The 18,405-nt window shown below is 47.6% G+C and overlaps 2 long non-coding RNA genes across 3 annotated transcripts; one reads left to right on the forward strand and one right to left on the reverse strand.

The window, feature by feature from the left end:
- Positions 1 to 1,116: 1,116 nt before the first annotated feature.
- Positions 1,117 to 12,989, forward strand: LOC144118414 (uncharacterized). The gene is made up of 4 exons (XR_013312019.1): positions 1,117 to 1,179; positions 1,692 to 1,766; positions 11,718 to 11,802; positions 12,831 to 12,989. It is a non-coding gene; the product is annotated as an uncharacterized LOC144118414 (long non-coding RNA).
- LOC144118413 (uncharacterized) lies at positions 7,562 to 10,816 on the reverse strand. Of its 2 annotated transcripts, XR_013312017.1 has the most exons (6): positions 10,621 to 10,816; positions 10,042 to 10,527; positions 8,370 to 8,707; positions 8,127 to 8,300; positions 7,884 to 8,050; positions 7,562 to 7,821 (listed from the first exon to the last, which is right to left on the reverse strand). It is a non-coding gene; the product is annotated as an uncharacterized LOC144118413 (long non-coding RNA). The 2 variants fall into 2 exon arrangements; XR_013312018.1 differs by lacking the exons at positions 10,042 to 10,527; positions 10,621 to 10,816 and adding an exon at positions 9,215 to 9,554 and having other exon boundaries at positions 8,127 to 9,129.
- Positions 12,990 to 18,405: the final 5,416 nt, after the last annotated feature.

Raw genomic sequence — 18,405 nt, forward strand, 5'->3', positions numbered from 1 at the left:
TGCCAATGGGAGAGTCTTAAGAACGACGACACATTTTTCTTTTTTGGCCAACGAGGCTTTGAATGCTGTCGTATTAAAGATCGAAGGTGATGAAACCGCTTAGCTTTATAGGAGAAACAAGTTTTGACAGGCGTCTATATGAACAGGCATTTTACTGTTCGATAAAAAATTAGGTTACTGTTTATACAGAAATATACAGCGTGTTTGTATTTCCGTATTAATGATATGTACTTGTTTACACTGTGTTACGTGATTTATTAGCGACGTGCAATTACGCTGGCTGTTATTATATTTTCCTCGCTCCAGTGCTTTGTGATGTCCGAGTATATGCCTATAACTAACTGACTTGTGCGCTATAACGAAGCGTTCGGGTATAGCAGTAAAGTAACGCTGTGAGTGCAAAACGGTGCATGAAAGAGACGGAGTTATGGATGCATACACTGACACGAAGCGGGCATGTCTGCTTCACTTTGCCTTCTCATTCGCTTTTTCTGCCCTTGCATCAAGCAGTCCGTTTCTAAACCCGAAACTATGGCGCAGACAGGAAGAAAAAAGGCAAGTCATTGAATTAAAGAAGTCTGCTAAGAGTGCAACAAAGTGGTGTTTTTAACTGAAGTCAAATTATTTCGTATAGGTGCCAGCTTTCTCGAAAGCTGAAGAAAACCTCGTCATTACCATCAGCTTGATCACGCCCACTGTAGGGCAAAGCCCTCTATCATACCTCTCCAATTATTCCGGTCCTGTGGCAGAAGCGACCGCCTTATCCCCCGCAAATTCCCTAATCTCATCCGCTCACCTAACTTTCTGCCGCCATCTGCTGCAGTTGCTTCCTCTTGGGATCCAGTCCGCTGCTCTTAAGGACCATAGATTATCTTGCCTTCGCGTTAAGGTCCCGCCTATGTGCCCATTTCATCTTCTTGATTTCGACTAGGGTGTCATAAACGCTCCTTTGTTCCTCGAAGAAAAACCTGTGACCTATCAAACCGGTTGACCAGCCTCCACTCGCTCCCATATGCCTCCCTGACATACACACTCCCAAGTACTTGTTTTACGAATAGAGGTATTATGGAGAAAAGGGAAATTAGTTTTTGTCTTTTTTTATTCTGTCTCTATGTCGGTCTCTGCTGACGCGGTGCCATAAGAGCCGAGGAGAGAATTCAAGGCTTTGCGGTCTCTCACGTGAGAACCATTGGTTTCAAAGCTGAAACTCCAGAACCCTCAAAAACCAGACCAACCACAATATACACTATAAAAGGAGTTCTATTGAATTTTACTCTGTGTACACTACAGTAGTTGATAAAAAGTGCGTTATAACACTCTATCCTGTATGTAAAATACTACGTATAATCCGTTGGGAATACATGCATTCCCTTATTTCATGTCCAACATATGCTATAAACACCAAAACGCCTATATGGGAACAAAAATGGAGTAAGTTGTCGTCTAGCGCACTCCCTTTTGCGCTTGATGGCAGCTTACCCCTTTTTTACTCCTTTCTGCTCAGAGTGTACACTCGTAGGAATCGTATGAGTGTGACTCAGACGCTTTACAGCGCCGTTAGCCACCCTAGCACCGTATCATTGGGGCTGCCATCTTTGATCACGTGATCATGCCTCCATTGCACGCCTCCTGACTTCTCGGCGCACGCCTCGTCGCGACGGTTGCTGCGTCTGGTGGTTCGGTTCCGACAGCCAGTGTTCCGGCTGATACGGTTGTGAAGGAGTGGGAAGACGACACTATGGTTTGGCCAAAGCTTCGAAGGACATGTGAGAACCATCATTTGTTTCTTAATAATAATAATAATTGGTTTTTGGGGGAAAGGAAATGGCGCAGTATCTGTCTCATATATCGTTGGACACCTGAACCGCGCCGTAAGGGAAGGGATAAAGGAGGGAGTGAAAGAAGAATAGGAGAAAGAGGTGCTGTAGTGGAGGGCTCCGGAATAATTTCGACCACCTGGGGATCTTTAACGTGCACTGACATCGTACAGCACACGGGCGCCTTAGCGTTTTGCCTCCATAAAAACGCAGCCGCCGCGGTCGGGTTCGAACCCGGGAACTCCGGATCAGTAGCCGAGCGCCGTAACCACTGATTCACCGCGGCGGATCATTTGTTCCTTTGAGGCGTGCAAACGTGATCGTATACTGCTTCATGTAGCGGGGAGCCGCTCAGCTCTCCTTCTTCGAGCCAATGGAGGGATCGCCTCAGTGCTTGTCTTTGCATTCGCTGAAGGCTTTGCCGAATGTTTTTTATTGTTATTATCTAAAACGGCAAGGTTTAGCGCTCCTGCGGCAGCGCAGGTCGTTGCCGTATTGTTTACATTCATGCAGACACCGCTCTAAACCGCTCACATGCACATCGTACGCATTTGTCTACAACCTGTTAACGGTGCTTAGGAAGCCGAAAATATTTTCTACTGGTTGATTAAACACAGAAAGGCGACAAAAATAAATAGACACACAAATGTTAACTATCATGGTAGCGATACCATGCACCAAGGAGCCTTCACGAGCTGGCGTGCAATCCTTTCGAAAGATTCCGCGATATAATTGTTGTAACGCACGCATAGCAACGCGTTCAAAGTTCACAATTATGTCAGCCTCACATATAAAATCGTGGTACGCTCCACGCTCGATATGCGGACATGAAAATGCTCGAGGTCTCATTGGTGGTAAGTAATCAGCTTCACTCTAAGCACTGGCCTGCGGAGTCCCTTTTAGTGACTGTCTCGCATGAATCGCGAGGAAGTGACAACCACCCAGCACAGCAGCCATAACGCAAACGCTATATTCCGAATACGGTCCACGAAAACCGCGAAACTTGGAGCGAAGTTTAACAGCAGCACCAAGACGGCATGCAATACACGGTCTGACAGTAAGCGTTGTCCGTTCGCACGGCTGTGCACTGCACAATCCACAGTAGCAGTATGTAGGAGCGTATGTCGTCCATTTCCATTCCTAATTCGGCCTCGGGCGCTCTTGTTACTAATGGGCGTACACCTTAATTTATGAGCAATGGGGTCTCGCTACACACTCAGACGCAATTGCAAAGCAAGTGAAAGCACGAAGTGACGGTATCGGTAGCGGAACAGCTGTTCATGCGGCTATGTTGTGCACTCAACCCTTGCAGATTTTCCAAGGTCAATACCTTTCATTCAATACTGGCGAACGTGTTTGTTGCCTTCGCCCGTTCAGAAAGGGTGCATGGCGAACGGCCGCGAACAGGGGCAATACGTCGTCTTTGTGCAGCTCGGCTACGTGAAGCTCGCAAACGGTCGTATACAGCACTTTTAACTCTCTGTCGCAATGCTTGCAAACCTCAACACAGCACGTATTTCTTCTACCTTTCTGCAGAAAGAAAACATTCGGCAGACACCCGCGATATTTCCACTGCTACGTAGAGGCGTACACGCCGGCGACTTACGAGGCCCGTAATGGCGCCGTGTTCCGAGCAAGTCTGTGGCGCCATCTGGTCTCAAACGGAAGAACTGCGCGCTGTAAACTGTCTATATAACCAGCTTGTCTAGCGCTCCTACATGAATCTAGAGGTGCTAAATTTTGTGCATTTTAAAGCCACGTCTACTCGGGGATAAAAATTTTGAGGCTCCCAGCTAAACAATTTGAAGAGGGGCAGACGTCCCCGGTCTTCTTCCCTTAGTTCTCCTCACTTCATTTGTGAATTTTGAAACCCTGGAGGCTTAATCGCGCACCCTCTTGAATTTATGTTGACCATCAATATAAACGTTAACAGAGAGTTTATAACTTTTTGTTTCCACGGAAGTCACTGTGAGAGAACCGTAACGGACACGCTCCGTAACGTAAATCTCGACGCCACGAACCGGATTGCGCCCCGGCAGACATGCACGCACGCGCTATACTCATTGCCTTTGTGTCCGCTTAAGCGGAGTGGCGTGTTTTTTTTTTCTGCAGCTCGTTCAGTTTCTTCTGATTCGAGATTGGGTTTTCCCACGAACGAGCACGCATGTACAAACAACCCATGCGTGCTTTGCGAATTGCACGCGCCGTATGCAACGCTTACTTAGTAGGTGGACCGACCGCGCCATCTGTGTGGGCACTCGAGAAGCGCCGCATGAAACCGCGCAAATTCAAAGCGTAACTCGGGTGTCGGTTCATGAATGAAGGGGGTTGCGGTGCTAATAAGTAGTGCAGTGCCAAACAGGTAGACGGATGTTAAGAGCAGCCCTCTGAAAACGGTGAAGGGATTTCAAGTTTGTCACGAAATTTCTTTTCGCCTCTCTGCCTGAAATCTGTTTGATCCAACACGGAGCTAGGCTCCTGTGTTCTTCAATCTGTTGGCGTTCCTTGCTCTGTGTGAACAAAAGCTCCATATCATCAGCTCGACGGAGTTATGCCTTTATTTTATAGTAGGGCGCACTACAATCACAGCAATTAATAGTCCAATAGACATCAAAACTCCCATGGACATCCTGCGAATGTTCAGGATGGGACGTCCACTGGAGTTACAGTGCCCTTTAGGAGGTTGGGTTACGAGTCTGCGCTGGTATTTTCTAACAAGTATAGACGGTTATAACCAGCAGAAGTTACTGGGAACACTTAGCAACCTTGAGTTGAAGGCGCCCTTTGACGCAAATCAAGCGCATGCTTTTATTTATTTCTCTATACAATGTGGGAAATGATGCCGTCATAACGTACAGCGAGGTCGCCACAAGCGTAATATTTAATGTGTCATCTTCTCCAGAAATGTTCGTTCTTGGTTGATAGTGGCTGATCGTAGTGGAAAGTTTCGACTGCGAATACGAGGTTGCATGCAACCAAAATCAGCAGCTGCCTTTTTTTATTAGTTCGGCGTACACTTCATACTTGATCACTTTGCATTCCACCCGCCGCGATGGCTCAGTGGTTCTGAAGTTCGATTACTGAACCGATACTCAAGGAATCGAATCTGGGTCACGGCGGCCGCATTTCTGTGGAGGCGAAACAAGGCATTTCAATGGACGAAATTAAAAAGCGCCCGTGGTCTGTTCAATGTAAGAGCTCGCTATAGTCCCAAGGCGGTAAAAATTTTTCCGAGGACTTCACTACGGCGCGTCTCTCTTAGTCCACGCACGCTCTGCTTCGGGGCTTAAAACCTGCCCAACAATGGTTTTGACAGCGTAATGTCATGAGAACCTTGTGCTGATACTACACCAAGAGCCATTTCGATGCTTCGCCTACACTGAGTTAAGACAACGCTACCAATTTGTGCAAGCACCTGGTAAACAATGGTCAACGGCCTGCATGGTGTTGTATTACTGCGCTTGTCCATGACAACATTAAGCGAGACCAGCTTTTTAATGTTTCATTGCATCAAGTACACCACAGGCGTCAACATTCTTGATCTTAATTTTCTTCTTGCGATTAACACCTTTTTTACAAGCCTACTTTTTTCCTTGCAGCAGAGGAATTCTGTATGTCGGTAGGGAATATGTGAGCAGCTTCACTGCATGACTATAGACACCAAGATTTTTGGTTGCGTGCTTTCTACTTTGGAATCATGCGTAACACATCACCTATGCTAAATCATACTGTTTTTTTTCCCTTTTGCACTGTTTCCGTAACGAAAAACGACTGCTGTGACGCCAGAGGCCAGAATAAGGTAACGTGATGCATGAAAAAACTGCGATATAATCGCTGCTCCGTCATTTTAATTCATTATAAGGCTAAAGCCAGCCTGACTCAAGGGCCGAAATCATAAGGAGTGAAGAAGAATCGATATGTTGCAGTTTTCTCGTGCTGCTTCACCTAGACTGACCTCGTATTTCATCATTCGACTGTTGAAACTCATAGCGACAAAACATAAGCGGAAATTCAATTATACATTATTAAGCTGTCATAGGCGAACTGCCGTAGCTGCCGTAGGCGAATGGTGATCCATGTACAGTAATGTCTTACGTGTCATTACAAAGAAGCAAACACGCAACCCAAATTTGGTGTCTATACTCCTTTAACCCTCTCTGTACTGTGCCCATTGTATGGAACATTGGTGACCCATAGATACTGCGTGCTACTTTAATGCTACCAATGAACTTTCCTACTCGTTACAATATCAATTAAGTAGTCCAAGAGGAAACTTTTCAGTTTCGAACTAATTCTCAACCTTGCTATGAAGTGGTGAATTTTGGTGCGCAAATGAAGAGCGCGGTGCGCAACTTATCTTCCAAGTCACCTTGGCTTTCCGGTATTTTTCTTTTCGGGCCGTTACAAAATTATTTTTTAGCACTAATAGTGTCAGTGAGCCTAAGGATGATGTCAGATAATGTTGTTTCAGTTTTGGCAATGAATATGCGTCAATAAATCAGCCCAAAACATGAACGGGAGCGCTACTTTCTACCTGCTACCGCTATATTAATGTTTTTGTTTTGCCCCCTAGGACGAAATAGGGATGATCGTAGTGCTTTGGCACTTATTTTCAGCCTGTATACATTATTTGGCCAAGATTTGGCATCGCCATCTCAACAGATACAGCCGTTGTGCCCGAAAAAATAACATTAATCATGCATCGAGTTCTGCAGTGAAGCCAATAGTCTCAGTGCGGTGAAACAGACAGGTGCCTCTTTTCTCGGGCTGTTTCTCTGAACAGCGGTAATAAGATTTCAGCCCACATGAACTAGCGTGTATGCATGCTGATCCTGAGCAAATAACTTCGTAGTAAATACGATGTCCTATAAAAAAATGTCGCACGTGCATAGGCGCGTCGTTCAGTGACTCGCTCATTTCTGAGAATGTCGTCGAGCTTATATGACTGCATCTCTACTGGAGGAATGCCAGCTTGTTTTCTGGTCCCTTTTCCGTCCGAGATTAATGTCAACTAGGCATTTTACCGCTCCCCTGTTTGTTGAATGTCTGTACACGTCTTTGAACACTGATGTTCAAAGACGTGCGTGATGTTCAATGATGCGCGTGGCTGACGCTCGAGCCTTGGTTAGTAGACTTTTCTTTTGAAGCTATATTTTTGCATATTTTGCTTACTTTCCAGCTATAGCACGCGGCACATAGGAGACAATTTTTTATTTCACGATATTGCATTTCATAGTTTCGCTGTCGCCTTCATTGGATTTTCAGATTTTACAATTTTCTCATGCGCTACAATTCTGCATGAATTTTTTAAATCTCTATCATTCAGAAGAAGATAATGTCAATTGACGTGCTGCACTTTCCAGTATTTTCAAATCAAAATATCTAAAAAAAGCTTTTGTAACACGTTGTCGGGTCAGCAGCCGAGCACCAAGTAGCCACCGAGCTACTGTGGCGGATTTTATGCTTACAATGCTTGCTATCAAAAAGCTCAGTTATGTACTTCCATTTTGATGTACTGCATTCTAATGTAATTTTGCAGTCAAAAATAAGAAGAACCCACAAAAAGTAACTATCCATACCACGGAAAAAAAATGGCTTAAGTTGCATACAACCATAGTTTGACCGCTTCGGCAATATTAATGAAACTGCAAGGACGACTGTAGCGTCAGTCAGCCTAAACAGGCTCAAACCAGCTAACGCCAGCGAGCACAGAAGCGGCGACAGGAAAAAGAACACATGGATGTAAAGACGTTTATTTTAGCAATTTAGGTCATCTTGTTGATGCCAGCAGGTCAGAGTAGCTGAAGTCGCAAGCGCCTTTGGGACAGCATAACGATTATGGCTTGAAAGAAGGGGGCATTGGTAGGCGGAATCCGGCACGACGACCCACTACTGGCTGGGGTCAAAGGTGAGCTGGGAGACGCTGCGCAGAGTTCTTTGCGCGCTGTCCCAGAGAGCACGTTCAAGTGACGTGTCGGGTACGGGGCAGCCGAAGTTCAGGCATCTGCGAAGACAAAAGCGGAGCTGTAGCAGAATGACTCAAACGCATAGAATTCGGGTACTTACTCGGGAGGCCTCCGACCAATAATCAGCAGGCAGGTAAACCGCTTGTGACCGGAGGATCAGGCCGGGAATACCATGTACGACGCTTAGCCCTGCCACGTCTGACCACGGCTTGCATAGTCTTCCATGATGACCGCATGAAGCACTGTAGAGTCCGGGCCCGCGAATATCTGGGGAAAAGGAAGAGGAACCGGCACACGACTGAGTATAATGCACTCAGTCTGGAAGGGAGTGATCGGTACCAACCCGTCAGCTGCAGGGCTTCCGACGGCAGGAATAGCAGCGCCCATTATAGAAGAGGCAAGCAGCATGGAAAGCACGATGCACAGCTGTCATAACGGGCCAGGTATCAGCTCGAAACGCGACACCGCAGCTCCCTCTTGGGTGTATGCACGGATAAGAACGGGAGCCCGCGTGCATCTGAAAATCAGAAAAGAGAAAGGCAAGCAGGCTTGCGCATAAACGCAAACTTAGAAGTGGTATACTCACCGGGGGGAGCAGTTTCTTGCTGAGGTCGAGGCGCGGAGACGGACGACGCTGAAGCTGTGGAATGCAGGAATGAAAAGTTGCCACTGACCTTGGCTGCAGCGGAAACACGATGTGCCACAGACCGCAGGCAGCGTCAGTTCTTCAGAGTTGCTGGACGAGGGTGGCGAGTATTTCCGAGCCCCGTACGCGGCCGCAAACCACATGTCGCTCAAGAGCACTTTCGCGCCCGGGCATTCCTTGACACGACATAGTGGCCGGGCAAACGACGGCGTTCGGAACGGGTGATTGTTCAGTGACGCAAACGCCAGCGGGCTCACTAAGCTCTACCGCATCCCTGCCTAGTGTCAGCTAAGCCGAAATCTACAGCGCGCCGCGAACCCTAGCCCGCCGCGCATCCGTCACTGAAGAATACCCGACGGCGATGGACCATGAAACCTCTACGCACTGCATTTTGGAACACAGTTTTCCAATGATTCTGGGAAAGCTGTGAAGCTTTCATTTGTAACCGTACGGCTACGCTGCGGTGAATGCCAATCAGTAATTACCCCCATATTACTCCTTGAAAAAGAATGAATGTATACTCGTAGCGAATTGCCGGTTTCATGGTCACAAATCGCCCTCGCCGCGAGGCTACAGCCCCGCTCCTACCTTGGATGCCGACGGCCTGGCTCGGAGATATTTCCCTCGGTAGTGGTCGGTCGGTCGGTCCGTCGTTGGCGTAACGGCTTCCAGGCACTTTCGGGGGATGACGAAGACGAGCCTGGAATCACCACCACCAATACGGAAACCGTAAATACACATATCTCCACCCAATATCAGCGAAGGCAATACGGCCGGGTGCTTACTCTGGAGGCGTCCGACCAACAGTCAGCAGGCAGGTAAACCACATGTGACTGGAGGCAGCATTAAGTAAGGCTGAAGAAGACGCGTGGCAGGCCGGGAACAGTGTGCGACGCGTGGCTGTGGCGCCTGACCCACACGGCTTGCATATTCTTCCGTGATCATCGCATGGAGCACTGTAAAGTCGGAGTCGCGAGCAATTGTAGAGAGGGAGGAGGAACCGGAACGCAAGTGAGTATAGTGCACATAATCTGGAAGCGACCGGAGGGCACAAAACCCTCAGTTGCAGTGCTTGAGACGGCAGGAATAGCAGCGTCATAGCTGCGTCACGGGCTACGCACCAGCTCGAAACGCCACACCGCAGGTCCTTCTTGCGTGGATGTGCGCATGAAAGGTGATGCGCGGGCATCTGACAAAAAAAAGCAAAGAAAAAACGAGAGTAAGAAGGCGGTTAGCGAGGAAACGCAAACTGGGAAGTGGTATACTCACCAAGGTAAGCAGTTTCCCGCTGAAGTCGAAGCGCAGGGAGTGATGTTTCCGAAGCCGGAGTTGTGGAATACGGGAATGAAAAGATGTCACTGACCTTGGCTGCAGCGGAAACACGATGTGCCACAGACCGCAGGCAGCGTCCGCTCTTCAGAGTTGCTGGACGAGGGTGGCGAGAAATTCCGAGCCCCGTACGCGGCCACAAACCACATGTCGCTCAAGAGCACTTTCGCGCCCGGGCATTCCTTGACACGACATAGTGGCCGGGCCACGACGGCATTCGGAACGGGTGATTGTTCAGTGACGCAAACGCCAGCGGGCTCACTCAGCTCTACCGCATCCCTGCCTAGTGTCAGCTAAGCCGAAATCTACAGCGCGCCGCGAACCCTAGCCCGCCGCGATTCCGTCAGTGAAGAATACCCGACGGCGATGGACCATGAAACCTCTGCGCTCTGCGTGTTAAAAAAACACTCTTTTCCAATGATTCTGGGACATAGAATAAACGTATACTCGTAGTCAAGAGCCAGATTCTGGGGGTTCAACTTCCCAAAGCGACTCAGGCTATGAGGGACGCCGTAATTGGGGGCTCCGGAAATTTCTATCACCGGAGGTTCTTTAACGAGCACTGACATCGCACAGCAAACGAGCCTCCAGAATTTCGCCTCCACCGACATTCGGTTTCATGGTCACAAGTCGCCCTCGCCGCGAGGCTACAGCCCCGCGCCTACCTTGGATGCCGACGGCCTGGCTCGGAGATATTTCCCTCGGTAGTCGCTGTTCGGTCGTTGGCGCAACGGTTTCCAGACACTTCCGGGCAATGGCGAAGACGAGTCTGGAAGCACACCGCAAATACGGAATAGGTAAATACGCATATCCCCTCCCTCAGCACCAGCAGCGAGGGAAATACGGCAAGGTGCATGCTTACCTGGGAGGCGTCCGAGCAACAATCAGCAGGCAGGTGAAACCACTTGATACCGGCGCCAGCAATAAGTATACGGCTGAAGAAGATGAGCAGCAGTCCGGGAATACTGTGCGCTACGCGTGGCCGTGACGCCTAGTCGCTAATACGGAAAGTACACTATCTCGTCCCCCAACACCAACAGCCAAGAAGGGAATAGGGCAGCCTCTGAGGCGGGCTGTCGCATTTAAAAGCGCGAAACGCCGCTGCGCACCCTCCAGTGCCGCTTGTAGAAGGTTTTCGAAGGCGATATCTGCTGGTGTTATCAGCGATCAGTGACTGAGCTTTTTCTACACCTCCCTTCTTCAATTAAGCCTTGGCGCTGACTTCTCTGCTTCTTTCCTATGCTCGAGCGGTTTGCACACGTGCCGGCCGGGAACTGTGACGGTGCAGTTCGCTGCCGCATCTTACAAGCGCGGACAGCGCTCACCGCTTTTCGCATTGCAAGATCTTTTTTTTCTTCCTTTTACGCCACAGTGCAGAATGCATGCTCACGAAGAAATGATATCAAGATCTTGTTTCAGACAGGAGAGTGGTTGGGCATACGTCCGCGCACTTGCAGACAGTTGCTAAGACCGCGTTTTCTTTGCTCTTGTCTCCGATATTAAAAAGAAACGGTTGCGGAGTGAAAGAACAGTATTTTTTCCCCCGAATACCTTCCTAGTAACAACTTACGAGTTCTAAAGCACAGAGAAAGAAATTTGTAATGAGCGGACGCTCGGCGAAATCTGGCCCCAAGAACTGCGTAAAGAATTAGTTGGTTGCTCTTCCATTTAGTGGCGCCACCAGCATTAGCGCGCATGCGCACGCGGGCGACCGGTTACGCAACTGACGGGCAGACGAGGCATAACAAAGCCGGGAGGCCATCACCTGCGCCTATGAGCTTGCGGCGTCTTTGCTAGCGCGCAGGCTATGTGGTTTAGGCCTATGTGGACTAGGCCTTTAGAAGCGGAACTGGTGCGGTTTCTGACGACCGCAAGGTGAGATATGTTTTTTTTTCTCAACTGCTCTGCATTTCAAGCAGTTCACGCTGACCACGTCGGCCGGTGCCTTGAATTATGCAGTTCGTGAAGAGGTGCGCACGATTCGTGGCCTGCCGGCTGTTCTGGCGCGGTTCGTGGCGCTCCTGCTGTTCGTGACAGTAGCAAGGTGAGAAGTGTTTAGTTTTTGCCCAACTACACTGCATTTCAAGCAGTTTCGCTGAGCACGCCGGTAGACGCAATATTGGACAGTTGTGAAAGGCCCGCCTACATGCTTACGCCAGGCCGGTCGATGCGCAATTAGCGAAGGTCCCACCAACGCGTTGTGCGCTTTGCCTTCCTGTTACTTTTGCATGGTTGGGCGTTGAATTGTACGGGAACGCGAATTTTTTTTTTAATGAGCCCCAACATTTCACGACGTCTTTCGAGTGATGTTTGTTCGCGGTTGGGTGAAATGTGGCGAACTCGAAAAAAATGGGCAAACGTGTCGAAAACGAGAGCTCTCGCGTTGTTAGTACGACGCGTCATTTACAAGACTGCCGCGGAAAAAAAAGTAACGAATGAAAAGCTCGAAAACTAGAAACTTGTGCGTCGAAGACTCCGTCGTCTGCTGTACAGTGAATACGCGCATTGTAACCCGCGTAGTGACAAGGGAATGCGCTTTTCGAAACACACTAAGCAGGATTACTCCTTTCTGTTCAGAGTGAACGACCGGAAGAAAGGTAAACACGTAGTACTTTCTAAAAGTTTAAAAGCCAGGAGCTGGTGTGCCGAAGAATGTTTTCTACATTTCTGAAGACATGAAAATTGCACCCGCGGATTTGTTCTCAGTGTTCCAACACATGTGCACTGTGAGCGACTGGTTGGGAGCCCGTGTTGTAGCCGTCACGCTGACAAACATTGGTGAAACAATACGCACAGTTGGCCGTGGAATGGGACCAATGGCTTTTAGGGAGCAGAGGATAACTTCGGAGAATGGAGAAATGAGCTTGTAAATCATTGGAAAATGTCTCCGGCGTGTAGTTTAGTCTGTGTATTGTATGTGGTGCATCAATGTTCAGCACGCGAGGTTAGGAAAAGCGTACTGACCCTGTTCGTAATTTCATTTTTACCCCGCCTTCGCACGTTTCGCCTGTTTATACACAGTTTCGGTTCCAGGTTTACTAGAATGACACCTGCTCGTGATTTGTTTTTCAGCTGACAGTGCCTGGTGGAAGCAACAACCACTGCTGTGAGCCGTGTTGCCGCCACCACGGACGCAGAAGAAGCGCGGAACGAGCTTAGTAATGTGCCAAGTGGCGACGGCAACTGTATCGGTTTGTTTTTGCGTTTATATGGAGCAAAATAAATGTTCATTTCAGAAAGCACCTGGTGCCTTTTCTCGATTGGCACTCCTTGACGAAGGCCGTGGCGCAGCTGCGTTGATGGCCAGTCAAGAGCGCCCTGAATGTAATTTTTGTGGACCGGAAATAAACAGATAACAATTGGAGAGAGTAAAGAACCGAAATAATGCGCCATGACGACGCGGCAGGCTGCAGTGCATGCTATAGAATTCAAATTGCGCGCGCCTGTAATCGAAGCCGGATGTTTCGCGTCCAGCCGCTTGGTGCGGTACAGTCAATTGGGCTGCTGCGCCCTATGGGAGTGTTCGCTCTTTGTCTTAAGCTTCCCCCCGTGGGCTGCCGAACTTTACGTTTGTATAGCCGGGCCACATCCGCTTCTTTAAATTTTTACTTCGGGGTTTCTGAAAGGCCATGATTATTTATTCTTAGTATATGCCCTATCTTGTAGCGCTGAAGGGCTTTGTTTCCAGGGGCGCTTGTCTTCCTCGACCGCAAATATTTAGTCGCGCCCGCCGTGAGAGCAAATAATTAGACAACTGGGAGAGGCGCGAAACTTATCTCTAGACGTGCTCCTGAGAGTTTCATGCCGTTCGCGTTTCGACTTGAAGTCAAGTATATAATCCAAAAGCGCCACGAACATAACTGACACGCACTGTTCAGTGGCGTCGCCTTAGAAAGGAAGCCCGGGAATAACCATGGGATGCCACTGGCATCTGAAACAACAGCACCCGTGAAAAATGATAGCGTGCTTAACATATGCAGCGCACAGTTACAACTACGACAGAACGCTTGATAATAGTTGCACCGATACAACGATAACATTTAGATTTTCGTAATTTTTATCAAACGAGGTGTCGCGGCCTTTCAGAAGACAGTTGTGTGCGTTCCTTGGCTGAGAGCTTTTTTTTTCGCACTGCCGATTATATTCAAAATGACCGGTTCAAAATGACAGATTGGATGAAATTGCAAAATCCTTCATTTACAGCACCCAAAAAGTTTCAAGCAGGTAACAGGGAGCCCTGGCTCTGCGGCAGAGCGCCTGAATCCGGCGCAGAGCGCGCGACCTGAAATTGCGATTGGAGTACACTTGCTCTGGCCAGAGCATGCAGGCCAACGCATGTAGGGCGCCGCTATCGCCGCTGAATAAGAACGTTACGCAAACTTCCGGTCGACTCCGCCGATTTCGGCGGAGCAGTCCCGACTGCTCCACGGAGCAATCTCGGCTCGGCAACCGCTCCCTGTCTACGATTGGAAGACGCGATCCGTGGTTCCGATCTGTGTTTGGAATACAGTTGCTCCGAAAAGAGCAGAAAACGTTGCTCCAGAAGTGCTCCAACTCTGCGATTGGAAATCACCATAAGGAGAGCCAGAGGACGCAACGGGACGCACGTAACGTAACACGGTTTCTTCAAGCCTGTGGTCAAGGTCTGTGGGCTTCTGTACCATTTTATTCCCTTGTATACAAGAGAATCTGACGTCAGAAGCTCGCCTATTGATTGCTCACCGGGAATCACAATTATCATGCGCTACTGTGTATAACCACTCTGGCCTGCTAGCCGCGTGGCCGAAAGGTGTTTCTCTGCGCATATGGGGGGAACAAAACGTCGTGGCCTGCCTGGAGTTTGAAGTTGCAATAAATGACAGTACGGCCGATGATTTAGCGCATGTTGGAAAAGTTGAGGTCCCCCGTTGTCATGATTGAAGGCTCCGTAGCTATTCGATAAAGCGAAAAGGAAACAAACACAAAAGAAAAATTCGGCAGAGAGACTTACAACTGCTTACGTGTGGGGATGCGAAATCATTGCTCTCCCTGGGTGCATTGTTTACGAGTTATGTTTGTACACGGGCGATGGAAAGAAACGCGAACAGAGCGGAGCCTAGGCGCTGCGCGGTTCGCATTTGTTTTCATCACGCTTTTACTTCGGTGGTAGCAAAAAAGACGCAAGAATCGTACGTGATGGAGTACTCTATTTTTTATTACCACTCAGGCAAAAAGCGCGATGAAAAGAAATTCGAACAACAGAGCGCGTAGGCGCCGAGTTGTTCGTACTTGTTCCCATCTCTATAGTACATGAATTGAAGTTCTTTTCTACGAGCTTACATCTTTTCGCGTACGACAGCACCCGGAACGCAGTACGACGAATGGTTGCAGATACGAAAGTCTGGAAAGGCATGCAATTGAGGCGCATATGTCGTCGGTTCGAATCCTCGTCGAAAGCTAGCCTCCAACTTCAGTGTATAGCGCATGTAAGCTGCATGCAACGAGAAATCGTAGGACACATGCACCCGGAACGCTGTGCGACAAACGGTTGGGTCAAAATTATGGTACGAATCTAGGAAAAAATTAATGTGGATTAGCTCAGCTAATCCAGGATATACCAAGCGAAAGGGAGATTGAGGTCTCCACTGACCCACGGAGCCGGTTGTGCGCGTTTCCTTTCGTGAAAATGAACGGCCTTTGCAAAGTTGTCAACGAAAATGAACTCAATGAACGCCATCGGCTCATTTGTTTTGTTTGGTTTTTGAGGAAAGGAAATGGCCCAGTAACCGTCTCACATATCTCGGTGGACACCCGAACCATGCCGTAAAGGAAGGGATAAAGGAGGAAGGGAATAATAATAATAATAATACCCACCGAAGGGAAAGAAGAGAAAACTGAAAACTGAAAGTTGCATTTTGAGGAAAGGCGCAGCGCTGCGCAGTGGTGGAACACCTGTGGCTCGGTGTGACTAGGGAGCGAGAGAGAGATGAAAGGCGACGGAGTCGGCGGCAGCCACCTGCGCCATGCGTGACGTCACACGTGCTCCGACATACGCCGGCTCGCGCGAAGCGCGGTGTCGACTAGCGTAGTGAAGCTTTTCGCTTCAAAACTGGCGCCACATGGAGGTCGGCGCAGGCGAGTGTATTATATAGACAAAAGAATGTCTACAGAATTTAGACAAACGACATGTGCGGAATTGTCTGTAGTGGCGATTCTCGGCTTGCTGTGTGCGTCATATGGCCGCCAGATGGCGTCACCATATTTTCCTTGCCATTTATGGGATTTCCCGTACCATCTGCGAGTACACACGCCCGCACGCACACAGACACGCCGCCAGCATTTCTCGTAATGGAACTAGTAATGCTTTCGCATTAGAAATGCGTCAACACAATGCGCCAACAAATGTGACAACAACGAATGCTGTATCTTTCGGTGTCCAAGTGCTCAGTGAAAAGCCTGCAAGTGTACTACTGCGTGCTTCAGAGACTTCCGGGTATCATGAAGTGTGGATAGAGAAATTTTGAGCAACCCTATACGCTACTGTCAGGGTTGAAACGCCAAGGTGTCACGGCTGAAATGGCCTGTATCGGTCGTATTTATTTTGAGAATGTGCGGATGAACGAATTACTGAAGGGATGAAAGGAACAACGTTTAATTTTAAGCTGTCTGCATATGTAGTTTCGTAGTGATGTCATTTAACAGCCTCGTTAAGTCATCCCCGTGTTATTAACTATTTAAGGAGAAATGCGCAAGCTTTCTTCTGTCCAATAAAACCGTTCTTTTCTTCTGGATTCACAGTATACTGATAAAAATAAAAGTTAAATTCTAGTATGCATATTCAAATGAAATAAATTCTTACGAAAATGCCTTCCAAGAACTGTTACACAAATATATAAAATAAATGACAGTGTTATTGCCTTCTTCAATATATCAGTACTCATGCGCAAGAAACAGAAACGTTTCACTGTCATTACTTACAAAATTCCGCGAGGAATGAGAGACAGCAACTGCAGAAAAAGTAGAGCTGAAAAAATCAACCTTGATTTTTATTTTGGCACATTTGTGATGAAAGCGTCTCATATGCTCAAAAACCCTTCTTGGCAGCGCGCCTCACTTAAGATCGGTGTGATAGCGCGGCAGCGAACGAAGGCCGTCTTGGTTTCTGTTGTGCTCTAGCTAACACATGAGCACTATCATAGAACCAATGACGCAAGAAGAAGCCGTTTGAGATGCAATCTTTCCTTCTTTGCCAGTTGCGCACTCTGAAGACCCTAAACCCGTCACCGAAGCAGACATATATTTCTGGGGTCCACAGCTGACGACAAATCCAACTGCAACATAACGTGAACGTGCCAAGCGTGGAGCCGATGCTTAAAAGACTCAGCCTATGGAACTAGGTGCATCCCTTGCAAAAATGTTCTATAAACAGTATATAGACTTCTCATAGACTCTATTGCCTTCCTATAAATATTTCTTTTTTGTCTATTTGTAGTCTATAGACTGTCTATAGAGAAAAGTCTACTAAAAATGTGTGGCCATGAATCTATAGACTGTCTATAGACTATCTATAGGATTTGTATTGCCTATAGACTGTTATCTAGGGTTTGTATGTAGAAAGTTTGTAGGCGTTATAGACAAAACTTTATAAAAAGTCTATCGACTTCATAGACAAAACTCTATGGAAAGTCTATAGACTGTCAACAAATTTTTTTGTACTGGCTGCTTTTTGGCTACCCTGCAACTCAAGCAGCCGATCGCAGCGCTACGTTTAATTGCTTCATTTCGATCATCTCGGTCACCCCTGCTTTTTCTCAGAGCGATACGACACTGTAGCCATATCTGCACACTGCTCTTCGCGGTGATACCAAGATGGCGGCCGTCGCTAGAAAGCCGCGGAATCCGCGATGCGGCGGTACGGTCAGAAGCACGATTCGGTCACGATTTTCGAAGACCGAACGTGCACTGCTGTTTTTGCCGGCTCTGATACAGAATAGCTAAAAATACATTGCGAAGATATGTTTTGAAAATTTATGCAAAAAATCTGCGACTGCCGCAGGGTGCCCTCCATTATTTTTGTAGATTTAATAAGTTATTTTTTTTTTTCTGGAATTAAGAAACTTTGAAGCGCGAAAGGTTACCTTTGGAGATAGCTTTCCGGACAGATGACAAAAAATATAATTTGTTATTCGGCATCCAAAATCTTGCTTGTTCTGTGGTTTCATGAAGTTAGATTGAAGTTAGAAGTTGCGATTTCGTTGTCATTAAATGTATATATCAATGAATTTTATATAGTTTAATAGATAACTATATGCTCAGAACGCACTGTAAACTGTTTTATTTGTATTTTCTTACATAAAGACTTCAAAAATTTTCAACAAAACACTTGTGTGCCATATTTGCGAAATTTCAGGTAGAGAACAAGACTGAGAAAGTGACTAGAATAATTGGGCGCATTCTACGAAATTATAAATGGCCTTTAAAGTTATTCAGGCATGCTACGGCAAGATATATTGCCATTCATAAACAATGTTGGCGGAAACAGCAGTATGCGTAAATAAAGGGTCACTTTAAGAAGCTGTATCTACTAGATCAGCAAAATTATGCGACATTCTTGTTATGCCTATGCATAGCTATGTGTGTACTACCTCGATGGAAAGAAACTCGAACA

The sequence above is a fragment of the Amblyomma americanum genome, chromosome 2 (assembly GCF_052857255.1).
Source record: "Amblyomma americanum isolate KBUSLIRL-KWMA chromosome 2, ASM5285725v1, whole genome shotgun sequence".
Taxonomy (NCBI): Eukaryota; Metazoa; Arthropoda; class Arachnida; order Ixodida; family Ixodidae; genus Amblyomma; species Amblyomma americanum.